Source organism: Eleutherodactylus coqui, chromosome 8 (genome assembly GCF_035609145.1).
Source record: "Eleutherodactylus coqui strain aEleCoq1 chromosome 8, aEleCoq1.hap1, whole genome shotgun sequence".
Lineage (NCBI taxonomy): Eukaryota > Metazoa > Chordata > Amphibia > Anura > Eleutherodactylidae > Eleutherodactylus > Eleutherodactylus coqui.
Window position 1 is genome coordinate 25,365,170 of NC_089844.1, and position 19,017 is coordinate 25,384,186.

Here is a 19,017-nt window from a genome sequence, read left to right on the forward strand (position 1 = left end):
AGTGTAAAAGCCCGTAACACCTGACTGCAGAATCAGGCAACATACAAGGTTTGTCAACTGTAGCCATGGATACATATAGGGCTACATAGTAGCTGTGTACACTAAATGAGTGTTAGGTTGTGCTCCTGGGACTTGTAGTTCTTTGAGGTTCCAGGAGCATACTGTTACAGGTGTGGGATGTTTCAGCTGGCTGGGTGTGGAGTTATCCAGTCAGCCAATTACCACCGATCTGCTGCACATAAATACCAGCCCCTGTGGCTTGAGGATGCTGCTGTCCTCATTTCCCTCCCAGTAGCCTTGTGTTTGCATTCATGCATGTTGTTCTGTATATGTGAATAGCGACGTATTGTGTGTTTGTGCAGGTGGCCGAACATGTGATGTTAACAGTCACCCATAGTGGCTCCCCCCCCCCCTCTGTGGCTCTCATAGTGTTCCTTTCTGTGGCCCCAAAAGCAATTTATTCAGTGGCCTGAAAAGTGCTCTCCTTTGTGGCCCACCATGCTGCTCGCCTTTGTGGAGTCAGTTGTTACACTTTCCCACTACTGGACTCCACTATAAAAATGCTCTTCCTCCGCCGTTGCAGTGACTGCTATGTACTTCACACACTGGCAGCCACTGACAGCCGTGCCGCTCTACAAATAGGCAAAATTCCCACCCTGGCTCCAGACACACTGTGCTGAGGCAGGAGACAGGGGAGCAATCAGCCTGTGTGGGGAGACAGGGGAGCAATCAGCCACTGAAGTGGCTTAGAAAAAGCATTTCTGATAGTGGTGTGGACCGGGACATACAGTAGACCTCCTGGGATGGCGGGACAGGCTGCCAAATTCGTGACTGTCCCAACAAATCTGGGAGAGTTGGGAGGCCTGGTGCTACTGCATACATCAAATGTAGACTTTTTAAAAGGGTTGTCCGAGGGGTCCCCAAGTGTATAAATGTAATAAAGAACTGCTATTCACCTCTCTGATCTCCCTGTAGCCAATAACAGAGCTCAGTGGTTATCTCTTAGCTCTGTCACTAGCTGCAGCGGCAGCTTTACGGGGACCTCACAGACCCAGAGCCACCAGGCAGGATACGAGCGGGGAGAGCAATGAGCTCTTTATTATGTTTACACACTAAAGGACCCCTTTGGAGAAAACTTTTTTAGTTTCAAAAGCTTTAGGCCTCCTTCACACGGGCGACAAAGTCAGGCGATTTTGTTGCGTTGCCACAATGCTACAAATCGCATGTATGTGAAGCCCATGCTTTCCTATGGGTTACTTCACACATGCAATGTTTTGTAGCATGCAACAACTTGACACAAAAACCTTGCGGGTCCGGAGATGTGCCCGCGACTCGTGAGGTTCTGTAGCCCATGTTTCCCTATGGAGCCTTCCTCTCTGTTGTATCGCACAAAAAACGTGATTTTCGTGTGCAGCGATGCAACTTTGACAATAGGAAATCCTACTGTCAGAACCATAACCTAAGCCCTAGATGCAGAAAAAAAACCACATACATCACCTTAGAAGCGCTCTCCGACAGTGCCGCAGCTTCTCCCTGGGTCCCGACACTGTTTCTCTTCTTCATCTTCTGGCTGGGGATTGAAAAATCCCTGCCTCCTGGAAGCGCCGGCTGTGATTGGCTGACGCTTAGCCAATCACAGCCAGTACTCGATGAATGGCTGTGATTGGTTCCAGGAGGCGTGGATTTTTCAATCCCCGGCCAGAAGCTAATGCAGAGAGACAGTGCCAGGACCCGGAGAGAAGCTGCAGTGGCGCCCAAGACAGAGAGAGAGGTGATGTATACCTTTTTTTTCTTCTTCAGCTACAGCTTATTTTCATGGTAGGGCTTATATTTCAACCCCACCCCCCACAATCCTCGCATGTAATGCTACAAAGTCGCACGACTTTGTAGCGTCACATGCGGCTTTGTACCGCTAGCAAATTGCGGTATGGCCGTGAGAAGACACAGCAATATCGCACGGACTAGCAATGCAATATCGCTGCGATTTTCTCGCTTTATACCATAAAACCCTTCGCGCCACAGGGCGTAACTGTACATCCTGGCAGAGAGAAAGTTAACGCAACAGGATGTACAGTTATGCCCTGGGAATAGCGCGAGATAAGAAGAGATCCCTGGTTATCCAGCAGTGGGAGACGGCTGTCACCGATAGCCGGCCTCCGGCTGCAACAGTGGGGGTGCATTGGGACAGCAACCCCTGCTGTTAACCCCTTCCCTGCCGTGATCTATGTAGATCGCAGGATGTAAAGGGCTCGCAGAGGGAGAGCGCTCCTTCTGTGATGTTATCAGATTCTTGTGATGTAATCACGGAGAGCCCAATGGGTTGCCATGGCAACAGGACGTCCGCTATAGGTGTCCTGCATTGCCAGTGCCTATGATCGCTATAACAAGCGATAAGGCATTGAAAGACAGAAGACCTGCAATGCCTTATCATAGTGATCATAGGTGTGATTGTACTAGTCCCCTACAGGAACATAAAAAGTGTAAAAATAAGGTAAAAACAAGAAAAAAAAAAAACGGGTAAAAAAACACCCTTTTTGTGCTTTTTCTCATATTAGCATAACAATTTTTTTTTTAAATTAAAATCCCACACATTTGGTATCGTTGTATCCGTAACGACGTGTAGAATAAGTTGAACACGCGTTTTGTCCTGCACGGCAAAAAGCGTAAAAAAAAAAACCTTAAAAATTGAGGCAAAATGCTGCTTTGTTTCATTTTGCCCCCCCCCCCAAAAGGCAATAGAAGTGTACCCCAAAATGGTACAAATAAAAACTACAGTTAAAACCTATAGATGAGCGAGTATACTCCGTAAAGGCAATTGCTCGAGTGAGCATTGCCTTTATCCAGTATCTCCCCGCTCGAGATGAAAGGTTCGGGTGCCGGCGCGGGGGAGCGGTGAGTAGCGGCAGTCAGCAGGGAGCGGGGGGGGGGGGGGGGGGAGAGAGGGAGAGAGAGATCTCCCCTCCGTTTCGCTCCGCTCTCCCCCGCAGCTCCCTGCCCCCCGCCGGCACCCGAACCTTTCATCTCGAGCGGGTAGGTACTCGCTAAAGGCAATGCTCACTCGAGTAATTGCCTTTAGCAAGTATACTCGCTCATCTCTATTCACAACGTAAAAACAAGCCCTTATACAGCCGTGTCGACGAAAAAATAAAAAAGTTATGGCTTTTGAAAATTGGAAATGAAAATCCATCAAAAATCAGGGTTGAAGGCTCAATAATACCCCTCACAGGGGGTCTTCAGAGGTAACAGTCGTGTAACTGACAGCTTTTGTCAAACAATCCTTTGAACAAATAAACATGAGACATTACAGAACAAAAGGGTTTCCAGTAGAGATGAGCGAGCGTACTCGGAAAAGCACTACTGGCTCGAGTAATTTGCTTTATCTGAGTATCGCTGTGCTCGTCCCTGAAGATTCGGGTGCCGCTGCGGCTGACAGGTGAGTCGCAGCGGGGAGCAGGGGAGAGCGGGCGGGAGAGAGGGAGAGAAAGATCTCCCCTCCGTTCCTCCCCGCTCTCCCCTGCAGCTCCCAGCTCCGTGCCGGCACCCGAATCTTCAGGGACGAGCACAGCGATACTCGGATAAAGCAAATTACTCGAGCGAGTAGTGCTTTTCCGAGTACGCTCGCTCATCTCTAGTTTCCACTCATTATCGTTTCAATGGAATAGATCTTGTTTCTATTATAGGGTTAATATGATGTGTCTCAAGGAAATGTCTCCTACGATGTCATGGTTGCCAAGTCCTGAGGAAGCCTTCCATACGGTCATCCCTCATAGTGGACAGTTTTTCACAGATCATCATTTTGGAGATTCTAGCTGTGATGGGTTCAGATCTGGACAAAACTTTTATCAAGACTATGTGAAAGGTTGCTTCTTTTTTAATCTTAAATGCATTGAAGGAATAAAAGAAGCCAACGGGGTACAGATGGATCTTGTAAACCAGAACCCCTTTAAGAAAAGATCCGTTAAAGCCAAGATCTGTAATTCACACAAAGGAATGTCTCAGATGCCTCCACTAATCACAAGGTTCCTCGCCCTTCCTATCTCTCATCTGGGTGAAGCTCCAGGTAGTAACATGCATCGCCAACAGCTAAGTGTTCAGTGTCATGTGGATAAGATTGCCCGAAGTTACAGGTGTTACATAAGGAGAACATATAAAAGAGCCCCCATCTGGCTTCACCAGAGCAACCGCTTCTCTCCATAACCCGACTGCACTCAGTGTAAGTATACCTGCCGATCACAAGTACGTTTCCTATCAGTGCCAGCTAGTGTAGTGGGCATAGGCTGCCGCTAAATAATAGGGTAAGTGGAAGGAACTTGTGATAAATGCATTTTGTTGCCTCCCATAATGCATCATTTCTTTCATGAGTAGAAGTTATTGAGCCAATGCTTGTAGAATAACTGGTGTAGAGCACCTGTAATGTGTCAATATAGATAGAAAGGAGCTTCCATATGAGCTCATGGCCGGGTACAGAATACTGATGCCACAGCTGTGACAGGGACAGCCGTCACTGGGAATTAGATTTTACTGTTCTTGATCTCAACTATTACACCAGTCACTCCTATCCATAAAATCAGTGTGGGTAATGGAAGTTCTAGGTCAATTGTTGGTCAAGCATATATATTATACTGTATATACAGTGTATATATATATATATATATATATACACACACATACACACACACACATATATATACACATACATTTATATACTGCCATCAGTATACAGTTCTTCATATAAAAAAGGAGCAAATCTGTCAGGCGGGTGGCATTATTTTACTTTGAGACCATTTGAGAGGTCCTACATAGAAAAAGGTAGATCCAACGCCAAAGTCCAAGGACTAAAAACACATTTTTATTTAGAACCGGATTAAAAATTAATGAATAGAGACATGAAGACAATATTGTATGTGTTTTGAACATCATACATATGTGTTCTTACTCATGGCAATGCAAGAAAAGACACCGGATAAGTATTTAAAGCTAATTTAATTTAAAACCATTAACACAATATTTATTTTATGTTTTTGCGGAATGTATTCCGATAAACAAGAACAGACTATACGTTGCAGCTGAATCCGTTGTAGCTGCACTTTAAAGCAGTTGTCTGACGGCAGCCCATGCCTGCAATGCAGCCCTGTGGTATCCGAGATCGCTGGTGCGCACCTCCAGTTCCATTCATTTTAGTGGTATAGGTGAAAGCGCCGACTCAGCTTTCTGCAGTGGTCCCATTAAAGTGAATGTAAGAGAGATGTGCTAGGGCTGTATTCAAGGTGTGGGCTGTTGTGAGACAACCCCTTTAATCGGAACCAGTGGAGCATTCAAATGAATACAGTTTTAGAAAGTTGCAATACAGTTTCAAGTACCTTAGCAGTGCTGATGCTGCTCTGGACACAGTTTCAGTTTGCCGGCTGGACTGCAGTTCTATTCAAGACTTTTTATAATTAATTGATATCAAAGAGTTTAAGACAACTTTAAGGCAGAATTTCCGCCAGTGGAAGCTGCCATAGGATTGCATTAGAAAACACAATCCTAGGCAGACGGCCGCGATTTGTCAGCGTGAAATCACATGCGGAAAACAAATCGCGACATGTTCTATTTCGGTGCGGGGCTCACAGAGCCCCGCACAGAAATGTCACTCCCGAGCCGTCGGCTCTGCTCTGCGCATGTGCGGGCTGGCCGGCAGCCGGCACATCATAGAGCCGGAGCCGCGGGAGAGGTGAGCGCCGCACTAGTCCCTGCAGGGTCTCGGGTCGGGTCTCGCTGCCGTCTAAGATATGCTAATAGTATTGAGAATTTTTCTTCAATAGTCTAAATTATTAGTGGATACTTGTAGCTACTTTCAAAGGTCAAATACAAATTCCCACTACAAACAATAGGGATTCTTTTGAAATGTGTAACATAATCAGAATATCCTTATAGAATAAAATATAGCTGGTTATTATATCATACATTCTCTTATTATATGCTAAATCTATTCAGGGACAATTATGGTATAATTCAGCAAGTAGGAAGAGAGCTGAAGACTTTAGACTGCACATCAGACATCTAATACTTGAAGTAGTTGTCCCACTTCTAGATGTTAATGCACAAGAAGCAGATAGTGCTGTACATTCTGCTGTGGCCCAGGTTGGTACTGCAGGCTGAATCCCATTCACTTCAATAGGACTGGGCCTGCAGTACTAACCTGGGCTACTGAACATTGTATGGAGCTGTCTGCTTCTGGCATCAAAACTGTTAGAAGTGGGACAAGCCCTTTAAAGGGGTTGTTCAGTTGTAAACCTTTGGTGGCCTATCTGCTTGATAGGCTATCATTAGTAGATCAGTGTAGTTCTGCCACATGGGATCAACTGTTTGCTGGGTGCCTACACTCATGCAATGAGCTGATTTCTATAGGAAGCAGACAGCTCTGTACTCACTGCAGTGGCCAAGTTTGGTATTGCAGGCACTGAAGTGAATTGGAATTTTGCTTGTAATACCAAGCATGGCCACTGCACGGAGCTGTCTACTTGGGCAAAATTCAGCTCAGTGCAAGACAACAGCTGATCAGCAGGGATCCCGGAAAGGCTGCTCCGCCGCCAATCTACTATTGATGGTCAATCCTAACAACAAACTATCAATAGGTTATATCTGGATAACCCCTTAAGGACGTCCCCTTTTTTTCCCTCGATTTTTTTCCTCCCCCCTTTTAGAAATATCATAACTCTTTTAATTATTCCTTGATGTAGATGCCTGAGGGCTTGTTTTTGTGGGAAGAGTTGTATTTTTCAATTGTACTATATAATGTACTGAAAACTTTAAAAAAATTCTTAGTGGAGTGAAATGGAAAAAAAAGGAAATTCCCCCATCTTTGGGTGCAACTTGTTTCTACAGCGTACATACTGCAACAGAACTGATCTGATAACTTTATTCTACAGGTGTGTACGAATACTACAATATCAAATGTATATAGTTTTTTTTTACTATACTACTTTTATTTTTTTTCAAAGATATTAAATTTTTTTTCAATTATTTTCAGCTACCATATTCTGACAGCTATCATTTTTTTATTTTTTTCATCAACATAGTTGTGCGACATCTCATTTTGTGCAGGAAGCCCTGTAGTTTCACTTGGCACCATTCTGGAGAACATACGACTTTTTGATCACTTTTTATTACATTTTTTCTTGGGGATGAGGTAACCAAAAAAGTGCAATTCTGGCGTTCTTTATTTCTTTTTTCTGACGACGTTGACTGTGCGGGGTAAATTATGCATTACCTTGATAGATCTGACTTTTATGGACGCAGCGATACCAAATATGTATTTTTGTTTTATTACTTAGATTCTTTTATTATAAATATAGCAAAAGGGTTTTTTTAACGTTTATTACCCTTTTTTTTAGTAGTAAAACTTTTTTAAACTTCATTTTCACTTTTTTTTTAATCCCCAGAGGGAACAAAAGCTTGCGATGCCTGGATCGCTCTTGCAGTATGATAAAGGCATAGCATTACATCATACCGAATTCTAACAGACATTCTATTAGGCCATGTCTCAGTCATGGCTTGATAGGCATTCTGCTAAGACAGCCCCCGGGCCATGACACCCACACGTTCCCCAACAATCTCATCACGGGGGGCCCATACGGGACCCAGGAACATCGGCTGGGGGATTTAAATCCCTATGTCAGAATTGACGGCGGCATTTAAAGGGTAAACAGCTTCGATGAGCGACTCAGCTTATCGAAGCTGTTGCGGGTGGGTATCAGTTGGCAGCAGCGATGTATGGAGCGAGATCGCCCCACGATCACCCTCCATACACACCCCAAATGTGCGGGGAGTAACCTTACGTCCTGTGTCATTAAGGGGTTAAATATTTCGGCAATGAACAAAACCAGAGAGCTACAACCAAGCAGTGACTTTTGCTCTCTGACCCTCAGGCCTCATGTCCACTGGCAAAATCGAATTGTGGACTCCGCTGCGGATTTCCGCATTCGATTCCGCCCTTAGCCATCCATTAGCCATCCGCGGGCAATTAAATTGAAATTTGCACCCGCGGATGGCATTTTAATGGATTTGCGTTTTCTCCCGCCGGTAGGGGCTACGTATGGCTGGGTACAGCACTGAGCATGCCCGTGTATCACACGCACACAGACATGCGCAGTGTAACTTTAAAAGAAAAAAAACGAACAGAGCACGGATGCATATAAAAGTGCTTACATTGGGCATGGACAGCGTTTCATACGCAGCTCATACAAGGGTGTAGGGCTCGCGCTGCATACGTACGCAGAGAAATAAAGCATGCTGTGATTTATTTCTCTTGCATATCGATACGCAGTGTCTACATGTAAGTTTGCATGGATCAATGAAAGTCCATTGACTTTCATTGGCTTGATTTATCGCGTATTACACGTCAGCTGGAACGCAAGCGTCATACGCAGTGAAAACACGGTCGTGGACATGAGCCTTTATTTTTTCCATTTTCGGTTTTTCCTCCCCACTTTCAAAAAAAAAAATTTTTCCATTGATGTAGCTGTCTTGAGGGCTAGTTTTTGTGGGACAAGTTGTATTTTTAACCCCTTAAGGTCCAAGCGCAGTAAATATACAACGCTTAGTCCTGGACTTTAATCCGGGCGGAATTAAAGCCTCTACTGCTACAATCAAGCAGGAGCAGGTTGGGTTCTCGGCTGTCAAATATAGCAGAGGACCCAGAGGAGAAGTGAGAAGTGTTTTTTCACCGCTTTTACCTTCCCCTTTCCAGGCTACATAGCTCTCAATGAGCGCTATATACTAAAAAGTAAAAGCTGAAGTGCTTCTTTCGCTATGCGACCCGGCGATCACTTGACCACCGGGTCACCCTATTACAGCAGACAGAGATCAGCTTTCTTAGTGACTATTGTCACTACAAGGGGATGTTTTCTTCTGTAACTGGGGCTCCTATGGTTGCTGCAACTACAGTGGAAAAGTATGAAATAAAAAGCAAAAGACTATGTGAATGACCCCCAGAGGTCTTTTATGATGCCATGAGGGAGATAAATATAAAAAGAAATAGTTACAAAAATAAGTTTAAAAAAATTACAGAATTAAATAAACCTATATACATAAAAAAGAAAATGACCCAAAGCCGACGCCAACCAGAACCGTCGCTGTATGCGAGTTGTAATCCGAGACTACACAAATTATATACCAGAACCTCTGGAACAAAATGAAGAACCCGTACCCGTACTTTATTTTAGCATAAATATACTAATTTAAAAAATAAACAACTGTAAATTTAAAATAAAGCATTTAAAGATATTTAAAAAATTGTCTTACATATCATTGGGGGAAAAAAGCAACCAAGAAAAGAAAAGAAAATTGGGCAGTAAAACCAGCACATAGGTAAAATCCCTAAAAAGTGTCTAGTTCTTTAGGACCAAAACACCCTGGTCCTTAAGGGGTTAATGGTGCTATTTAATGTAGATTATTAGTTAATTCTTTTACAAACATACGCAAGCACAATGTAAGGCTGGATTCACACGAATATACCTGGTCCTCATCTGCAGGGGGGGGGATGGAAGAGCCAGGAGCAGGAACTGAGCTCCCGCCCCCTCTCTGCCTCCTCTCTGCCCCTCTGCACTATTTGCAATGGGGAGAGGCGGGACGGGGGCAGGGCTAATTCTCGTAACTTAGCTCCACCCCCGTCCTGCCTCCTTTCATTGCAAATAGTGCAGAGGGGCAGAGAGGGGGTGGAGAGGTGGCGGAGAGGGGGTGGACAGGGGGCGGGAGCTCAGTTCCTGCTCCTGGCTCTTCCATCCTCCCCCCCCCCCCTGCAGATGAGGACGACGTATATCGGCTCGGCGTGAAAACAGAGCCGATATACGTTCGTGTGAATCCAGCCTCTAAACTAACACTATTTCCTCCACCACCATTAAAACGAGATACAGATTTGGCCAAAATATTACCTAATACCTTGTATTGTTACTTGTGCAGTAAGCAGTCTGACTCAGGGTGTCTCCTCTATTGTGCTCCACTTGTGAAGTGCAAGGCACCCTGCTGGAATGACTAGTGAATGGTGTCAAAAATAGGCTGTAGGGCTGTTTCCGCATGGGCGATATCGCAGCGAAAATTTCAGCGATATCGCATCTGTATCCTGTGCGATATTGCTGCGTTTTATCATGGCAATGTTGCGCTTTTGTGTTGCTGCAAAGCCACATGACTTTGTAGCACTCTTTTGCCGGGATTTTCTGGGGGCTTGAAATAGCCCTACCCCCAAAATAAGACCTAGCTGCATGTAAAAATAAATTAAATAATACATCACCTAAGAGGCGCTGAACAGCTCTGCCACGTGTCACCTCTGCATCTACGGCACTTGCTTGAAGTCCACCGGCATTGCTTCCTAGTCAGGAGTTTGAAAAACCCCGCCTCCAGGAAGCTCGGCCCATGATTGGCTCATCGAGCGCTGGCTCAGCCAATCAGAGCTATGAACCAGAGCTCGATGAACCAATCACAGCCATTCACTGCCGCAGTGCTCGAGAACCAATCACTGACAGCATTTCCTGGAGGCGGGGATTTTAAACCTCCAATCCAGGAAGGGCTGCTTGAAGACTATAGAAAAGTATGCCGGAGCTGCAGAGAACATGCGCCCCAGAGCTGACAGCACCTGTTAGGTGATTTTTTTTTTTATATACAGATAGGGCTTATTTTAGGGCTTTTACAGTAGGACTTCCTACTGTAAAAGTTGCATCGCACCGCATGAAAACACGGTTTGCAACACAAAGGAAGGTTCCATAGGGAAATATGGGCTACAAAACATTGCAAATCGCAGCTGTATAGAGCGTGCCACGATTTTGTATTCTCGCAAGGTAGCAGTCTACAAAACATCGCTCATGTGAAGGAACCCATTGGAAAGCATAGGCTTCATATAAATGTGATTTATAGTACTGTCGCATCGCGAGAAAATTGCGCAATTTTGTCACTCATGTGGGAGTGGCCTAAGCCTTCATGGTGGAGCACATTATCTGTGTATCTGGCACCGTTAACCTCTTAAGGACTTCTGACAGCGACCATTAAGGGGCTTTATTTTTTTGCGCTGTCTTTTGATGGAGGCTGCATCAGAAGTCTGGCATGGGCTCCTGTGCCAGGAAAAACGGGTGCTGAGCTACTCCATAACAGCCTGGCACCTGCTCAAACAGCGGGGACCAGAGAAACCTCTGATCCCCTCTGTTTAACCCTTTGCATGCCATGGTTAGTGTGATTGCAGCATGTAAAATGCTGAGGGCTCCCTCTCTCACTCATTGGCCTTCAACGATCGTGCGGTTCCGATGGGTTGCTATGGTGGCCTGTGAGTATAATGGTGTGTTAAAGGAATGCTAAAATATGGTGATAATCGAGTCTCCTAGTGAGACAAAAATAAAAATTGTGAAAAAAATGAAAACATGGAGAAAATGGCTAATTTCGCCTACCTTGCTTTACAAAAAACAGAACAGAAAATGATCAGAACATCGCATGGATCAACAAATGGTACTATTAAAAACGAACAACTCATTCCACCCTTTACTACAGCACAAGAAAAAGAAATGTTAGGGATCTTTGAATGCAGCGATAAAAAAAATAAATTATAAAAAAAAAGAGTTTATATATAGTTTTGAATTTTTTTTTTCTTCAACTTTTTCACAATTTGACCTAATCCTACTGATCTGCCTGCCGAATTAATTTAACATATGATTTATACTGAACATTTAACGCTATTAAAAATAAAGAATATGCCAGAATTGCAGATCTTGTTCATCTTTGTTCCAATAATTGGATAAATGGCAAGTTCATCATACAAAAACCCAGCCCTCAGAGAGCTCCATCAATGGAAACATAAAAATGTTATGGCTCTTGGAAAACAGCAACAGAAAGCAAATCTTAAAAAAAAAAAAACTTAATAAACTTGGTATCGCTGGAATCATGCTGACCCACGTCCACACATCACACAGTGTTTACCACTCACAGTCCTTGAGCGAGGGTTCTCTCGCTTTCAGCAGCACAGTGGAATATGACTGGAGCTGTTACCATGCAGGGCGGCACGGGGTCCTGCGGTCGGCGCACATCGCTACGGCGTCGGCGGCCTGGAGTTCTGTGTCGGGGTTCTCCCAGCGGCTTGGGGCGGCCGGTGGGCGTGTCCGCCCATAGAGTGCTGCCCGCACTCCTCTGCTCTTCTTATACAGCAGTGGGTGGAGTTGCCTCCTCCCACTCTCCGCCCCTGGGCGGAGCCTTGTGGTTAAAAGACTGGCAGTGAATTGAGCTTATGGCCAGTTATTGGTTCTGCTTGCACCTAGCCAGTCTGTCTGCAGTTACCCTCAGCCAGTCCCTAGTTGCCAGTCAGCGCCTTCTGGTTCCCTATTGCTCTGTCTGGTTCTTGTTGGTTCTGTTAGCCTCTAGTCTGTCTCAGTCAGCACTAGTTGCTAGTCAGTGTCCTTTCAGTTTGCCTGTGAGCTCCATCTCCAGCCTGACCTCTGCATTGTAAGTTCTGTTGGTCTGTTCCACCTGCCTCTTCTGTGGGCACTCTGTCCCCCATTAGTAGTTCCATCTAGGTAGTCGCCAGGTCCCTAGCCAGAGCAGGGACCGCCGCCCAGTTGTCCGCCTGGGGTTAGCCAGGGTCGAGGCAAGTAGGCAGGGACAGTGGGGTGCGGGAAGTTCAGCGCACCCCACCTGGCGCTCGGGGGGCAAAGTGCTGTAACAGGAGCTACAGTACCACGGCTGCCACAGCCCGACTGTCCAGTCATTTAATCTTCCAGATGAGAGGATCCTGAGAATTAACACACAACTTACATGACTTGGCTGCTACCAACCTCTTCACACTGCCAACCAAGGTTCTCTCGTGGCACTTGGCCTGACCATGCCAGCCTTATATCACCTACTCATGCCTACCTGAACCTCCTCACCGCAACAGTTATAAATAATAATAATCTTTATTTGTATAGCGCCAACTTATTCCGCAGTTACACAAAAACTTGCATACCACACCTGCCTTTTATACTTTAAAACACCCTGCGCGACACAACTTGTCCTCTCATTCAACCATTGACATGTGACTTAAAGGGGTTGTCCCGCGCTGAAACGGGTTTTTTTTTCTTTCAACAGCCCCCCCGTTCGGTGCGAGACAAATCCGATGCAGGGACTTACAAAAAAAAGACCGCACAGCGCTTACCTGAATCCCCGCGCTCCGGTGACTTCTTACTTACCGGTTGAAGATGGCCGCCGGGATCTTCTCCCTCGGTGGACCGCAGGGCTTCTGTGCGGTCCATTGCCGATTCCAGCCTCCTCATTGGCTGGAATCGGCACGTGACGGGGCGGAGCTACACGGAGCTGATCTCCGGCACGAGCGGCCCCATTCAGAAAAGAAGAAGACCCGGACTGCGCAAGCGCGTCTTATTTGGAGCTTAGACGCTGAAAATTAGACGGCTCCATGGAAACGAGGACGCTAGCAACGGAGCAGGTAAGTGAAAAATTTCTTATAACTTCTGTATGGCTCATAATTAATGCACAATGTACATTACAAAGTGCATTAATATGACCATACAGAAGTGTATAGACCCACTTGCTTTCGCGGGACAACCCCTTTAAGGTGACCTGGTGCTTTATAGTCTCCAATAGTCACCAGGTCTGGGTTCAAGACCACATACACCCACGCAGACCATGACAGAGACTGTTACAAATGTTCAAGTACACAATTAAGGATAGACCATATAACCTATACTTAAGCCATCAGTTGCCCAATACAGAGTTACAAAATACCATACCCTCCGCAGCTATGTGATATCCATCTATCCCTGCAGCATGTAACATTAAAGACAACTGTATTAGCATAATACATATTATTTATTAGAGGTCTTTTCCTAATAACGCTAATAATTTTACTTAGGTCATTTTGATGTAGAACTTCTACAGTCTTGGATTACATGGCGGCTATGGCGATGGTTTAAGTTGGCGTAGGCAGTTGATATTTTTTCTGTATTTAATATATTAGTATTAGAGATGAGCGAATGTACTCGTCCGAGCTTGATACTCGTTCGAGTATTAGCGTGTTCGAGATGCTCGTTATTCGTAACGAGTACCACGCGATGTTCGGGTTACTTTCACTTTCATCTCTGAGACGTTAGCGCGCTTTTCTGGCCAATAGAAAGACAGGGAAGGCATTACAACTTCCCCCTGCGACGTTCAAGCCCTATACCACCCCCCTGCAGTGAGTGGCTGGCGAGATCAGGTGTCACCCGAGTATATAAATCGGCCCCTCCAGCGGCTCGGCACAGATTTATTCTGACATACTTTAGGGAAAGTGCTGTCTTGGTGGAGCTGCTATAGGGAGAGCGTTAGGAGTATTTAGGCTTCAAGAACCCGAACGGTCCTTCTTAGGGCCACATCTAACCGTGTGCAGTACTGTGGAGGCTGCTTTTAGCAGTGTTGCACATTTTTTTTTTTTGGTATATCGGCCGTGCAGAGCATTGCGCCCTGCAGTAATTAGATATAGTGCAGGGCCAGTAGTGGTGAGGCAGGGACAGAAGACATATATTGTGAGGCAGGGACAGAAGACATATTTATTGAATATAGGCAGTGGGTCTCTGCAAAAACAATTGGGGAAAAAAATCTATTTGGGCTGGCTGTGACTGTCCTCAGTGTTCTGGGTCTGTGCTGGGTGTAGTAGTCCTCCTCATTCATACACAGCCAGCTAAGTGTTACAGCAGGCTTGCGCAAAATTATTTCCTGGCATTCCGTAAGCGAAGTCAGCCTCCAAACACAGGCCAATAACCGGCACATTTAATTACAGCGTTCTGTTTCTGCATTACTGGTAATACAGCATGCTGAGGGGTAGGGGTAGGCCTAGAGGACGTGGAAGCGGCCGAGGACGCGGAGGCCCAAGTCAGGGTGTGGGCACAGGCCGAGCTCCTGATCCAGGTGTATCGCAGCCGACTGCTGCGGGATTAGGAGAGAGGCACGTTTCTGGCGTCCCCACATTCATCGCACAATTAATGGGTCCACGCGGTAGACCTTTATTAGAAAATGAGCAGTGTGAGCAGGTCCTGTCGTGGATGGCAGAAAGTGCATCCAGCAATCTATCGTCCACCCACAGTTCTGCGCCGTCCACTGCTGCAACTCAGAATCCTCTGGCTGCTGCTCCTCCTTCCTCCCAGCCTCCTCACTCCATTACAATGACACATTCAGAGGAGCGGGCAGACTCCCAGGAACTGTTCTCGGGCCCCTGCTCAGATTGGGCAGCAATGGTTCCTCTCCCACCAGAGGAGTTTATCGTGACTGATGCCCAACCTTTGGAAAGTTCCCGGGGTCCGGGGGATGAGGCTGGGGACTTCCGGCAACTGTCTCAAGAGCTTTCAATGGGTGAGGAGGACGATGACGATGAGACACAGTTGTCTATCAGTGAGGTAGTAGTAAGGGCAGTAAGTCCGAGGGAGCAGCGCACAGAGGATTCGGAGGAAGAGCAGCAGGACGATGAGGTGACTGACCCCACCTGGTTTGCTACGCCTACTGAGGACAGGTCTTCAGAGGGGGAGGCAAGGGCAGCAGCAGGGCAGGTTGCAAGAGGCAGTGCGGTGTCCAGGGGTAGAGGCAGGGCCAGACCGAATAATCCACCAACTGTTTCCCAAAGCGCCCCCTCGCGCCATGCCACCCTGCAGAGGCCGAGGTGCTCAAAGGTCTGGCAGTTTTTCACTGAGAGTGCAGACGACCGACGAACAGTGGTGTGCAACCTTTGTCGCGCCAAGATCAGCCGGGGAGCCACCACCACCAGCCTCACCACCACCAGCATGCGCAGACATATGATGGCCAAGCACCCCACAAGGTGGGACGAAGGCCGTTCACCGCCTCCGGTTTGCACCACTGCCTCTCCCCCTGTGCCCCAACCTGCCACTGAGATCCAACCCCCCTCTCAGGGCACAGGCACTACCGTCTCCTGGCCTGCACCCACACCCTCACCTCCGCTGTCCTCGGCCCCATCCACCAATGTCTCTCAGCACACCGTCCAGCCGTCGCTAGCGCAAGTACGCCGCCACGCACCCGCACGCTCAAGCGTTAAACGTGCACATTGCCAAATTTATCAGCCTTGAGATGCTGCCGTATAGGGTTGTGGAAACGGAGTCTTTCAAAAATATGATGGCGGCGGCGGCCCCGCGCTACTCAGTACCCAGTCGCCACTACTTTTCCCGATGTGCTGTCCCAGCCCTGCACGACCACGTCTCCCGCAACATTGTACGCGCCCTCACCAACGCGGTTACTGCCAAGGTCCACTTAACAACGGACACGTGGACAAGCACAGGCGGGCAGGGCCACTATATCTCCCTGACGGCACATTGGGTGAATTTAGTGGAGGCTGGGACAGAGTCAGAGCCTGGGACCGCTCACGTCCTACCCACCCCCAGAATTGCGGGCCCCAGCTCGGTGCTGGTATCTGCGGCGGTGTATGCTTCCTCCACTAAACCACCCTCCTCCTCCTCCTCCAACGCAACCTCTGTCTCACAATCAAGATGTGTCAGCAGCAGCACGTCGCCGGCAGTCGGTGTCGCGCGGCGTGGCAGCACAGCGGTGGGAAAGCGTCAGCAGGCCATGCTGAAACTACTCAGCTTAGGAGATAAGAGGCACACGGCCCACGAACTGCTGCAGGGTCTGACAGAGCAGACCGACCGCTGGCTTGCGCCGCTGAGCCTCCAACCGGGCATGGTCGTGTGTGACAACGGCCATAACCTGGTGGCGGCTCTGCAGCTCGGCAGCCTCACGCACGTGCCATGCCTGGCCCACGTCTTTAATTTGGTGGTTCAGCGCTTTCTGAAAAGCTACCCATGCTTGACAGACCTGCTCGGAAAGGTGCGCCGGCTCTGCGCACATTTCCGCAAGTCCCACACGGACGCTGCCACCCTGCGCACCCTGCAACGTCGGTTTAATCTGCCAGTGCACCGACTGCTGTGCGACGTGCCCACACGGTGGAACTCTACGCTCCACATGTTGGCCAGGCTCTATGAGCAGCGTAGAGCTATAGTGGAATACCAACTCCAACATGGGCGGCGTAGTGGGAGTCAGCCTCCTCAATTCTTTTCAGAAGAGTGGGCCTGGTTGGCAGACATCTGCCAGGTCCTTGGAAAGTTTGAGGAGTCTACCCAGGTGGTGAGCGGCGATGCTGCAATCATTAGTGTCACCATTCCTCTGCTATGCCTCTTGAGAAGTTCCCTGCAAAGCATAAAGGCAGACGCTTTGCGCTCGGTAACAGAGCCGGGGGAAGACAGTATGTCGCTGGATAGTCAGAGCACCCTCCTGTCTATATCTCAGCGCGGTGAGGAGGAGGAGCATGAGGAGGATGAGGAGGAGGGGGAAGAGACAGCTTGGCCCACTGCTGAGGATACACATGCTGCTTGCCTGTCATCCTTTCAGCGTGTATGGCCGGAGGAGGAGGAGGATCCTGAAAGTGATCTTCCTAGTGAGGACAGCCATGTGTTGCGTACAGGTACCCTGGCACACATGGCTGACTTCATGTTACGCTGCCTTTCTCATGACTCTCGCGTTACACGCATTCTGGCCACTACGGATTACTGGGTGTACACACTGCTCGACCCACGGTATAAGGAGAACCTTTCCACTCTCATACCCGAAGAGGAAAGGGGTTCGAGAGTGATGCTATACCACAGGGCGCTGGCGGACAGACTGATGGTAAAATTCCCATCCGACAGCGCTAGTGGCCGAAGGCGCAGTTCCGAGCGCCAGGTAGCAGGAGAGGCGCGGAGATCAGGCAGCATGTACAGCACAGGCAGGGGAACACTCTCTAAGGCCCTGGACAGCTTTATGGCTCCCCAGCAAGACTGTGTCACCGCTCCCCAGTCAAGGATGAGTCGGCGGAAGCACTGTAAAAGGATGGTGAGGGAGTACGTAGCCGATCGCACGACCGTCCTCCGTGACGCCTCTGCCCCCTACAACTACTGGGTGTCGAAGCTGGACACGTGGCCTGAACTCGCGCTGTATGCCCTGGAGGTGCTTGCTTGTCCTGCGGCTAGCGTCTTGTCAGAGAGGGTGTTTAGTGCGGCTGGGGGAATCATCACAGATAAGCATACCCGCCTGTCAACCGACAGTGCCGACAGGCTTACACTCATCAAGATGAACAAAGGCTGGATTTCACCAGACTTCTCTTCTCCACCAGCGGACAGCAGCGATACCTAAGCAATACGTAGGCTGCACCCGCGGATGGAAGCATTGTTCTGTATCCCCATCAAAAACGGGGACCTTTTTGCTTCATCAATCTGTGTATAATATTCCTCCTCCTCCTCCTGCTCCTCCTCCTGAAACCTCACGTTATCACGCCGAACGGGCAATTTTTCTTTGGCCCACAAGGCTGTCATATAATTTTTTTAAACAATTTTTATACGTTTCAATGCTCTTTAAAGCGTTGAAACTTTCACCTCAACCAATTTTTATTTTAACTGGGCTGCCTCCAGGCCTAGTTACAAATTAAGCCACATTAATAGAGATGAGCGAACGTACTCGTCCGAGCTTGATATTCGTGCGAATATTAGGGTGTTTGGGATGCTCGTTACTCGTAACGAGCACCACACGGTGTTCCGGTTACTTTCAGTTTCCTCTCTGAGACGTTTGCGCGCTTTTCTGGCCAATTGAAAGACAGGGAAGGCATTACAACTTCCCCCTGTGACGTTCAAGCCCTATACCACCCCCCTGCTGTGAGTGGCTGGGGCGATCAGATGTCACCCGAGTATAAAAATCGGCCCCTCCCGCGGCTCGCCACACATGCCTTGTGACTTAGCTGAGGGAAAGTGCTGCTGCTGGTGCTGCTGTAGGGAGAGCGTTAGGAGTCAGTGTAGGCTTCAAGAACCCCAACGGTCCTTCTCAGGGCCACATCTACTAGTGTGCAGTACTGTGTTAGCACAGTAATTTTTTTTTTTTTGTCCAAAATTGGATCTGCAGAGCATTGCGCCCAGCAATAGGGACAGAAGTGGGGGTTAGGCAGGGAGAGTGTTAGGAGTTAGTGTAGGCTTCAAGAACCCCAACGGTCCTTTCTAGGGCCACTTC

General features: G+C 47.8%; 1 protein-coding gene across 2 annotated transcripts in view; it reads left to right on the forward strand.

Annotated features, from left to right (window-relative positions):
• Positions 1 to 4,076: 4,076 nt before the first annotated feature.
• Positions 4,077 to 19,017, forward strand: part of LOC136576230 (uncharacterized) — a 30,910-nt gene continuing 15,969 nt past the window's right edge. Inside the window, exon 1 of one of the 2 annotated variants that reach the window (XM_066575343.1) lies at positions 4,077 to 4,213. The gene's annotated coding sequence lies outside the window, so the exon portion shown is untranslated. Of the gene's footprint in view, positions 4,296 to 19,017 lie in introns of both variants that reach the window. The other variant, XM_066575342.1, reaches the window with a different exon arrangement.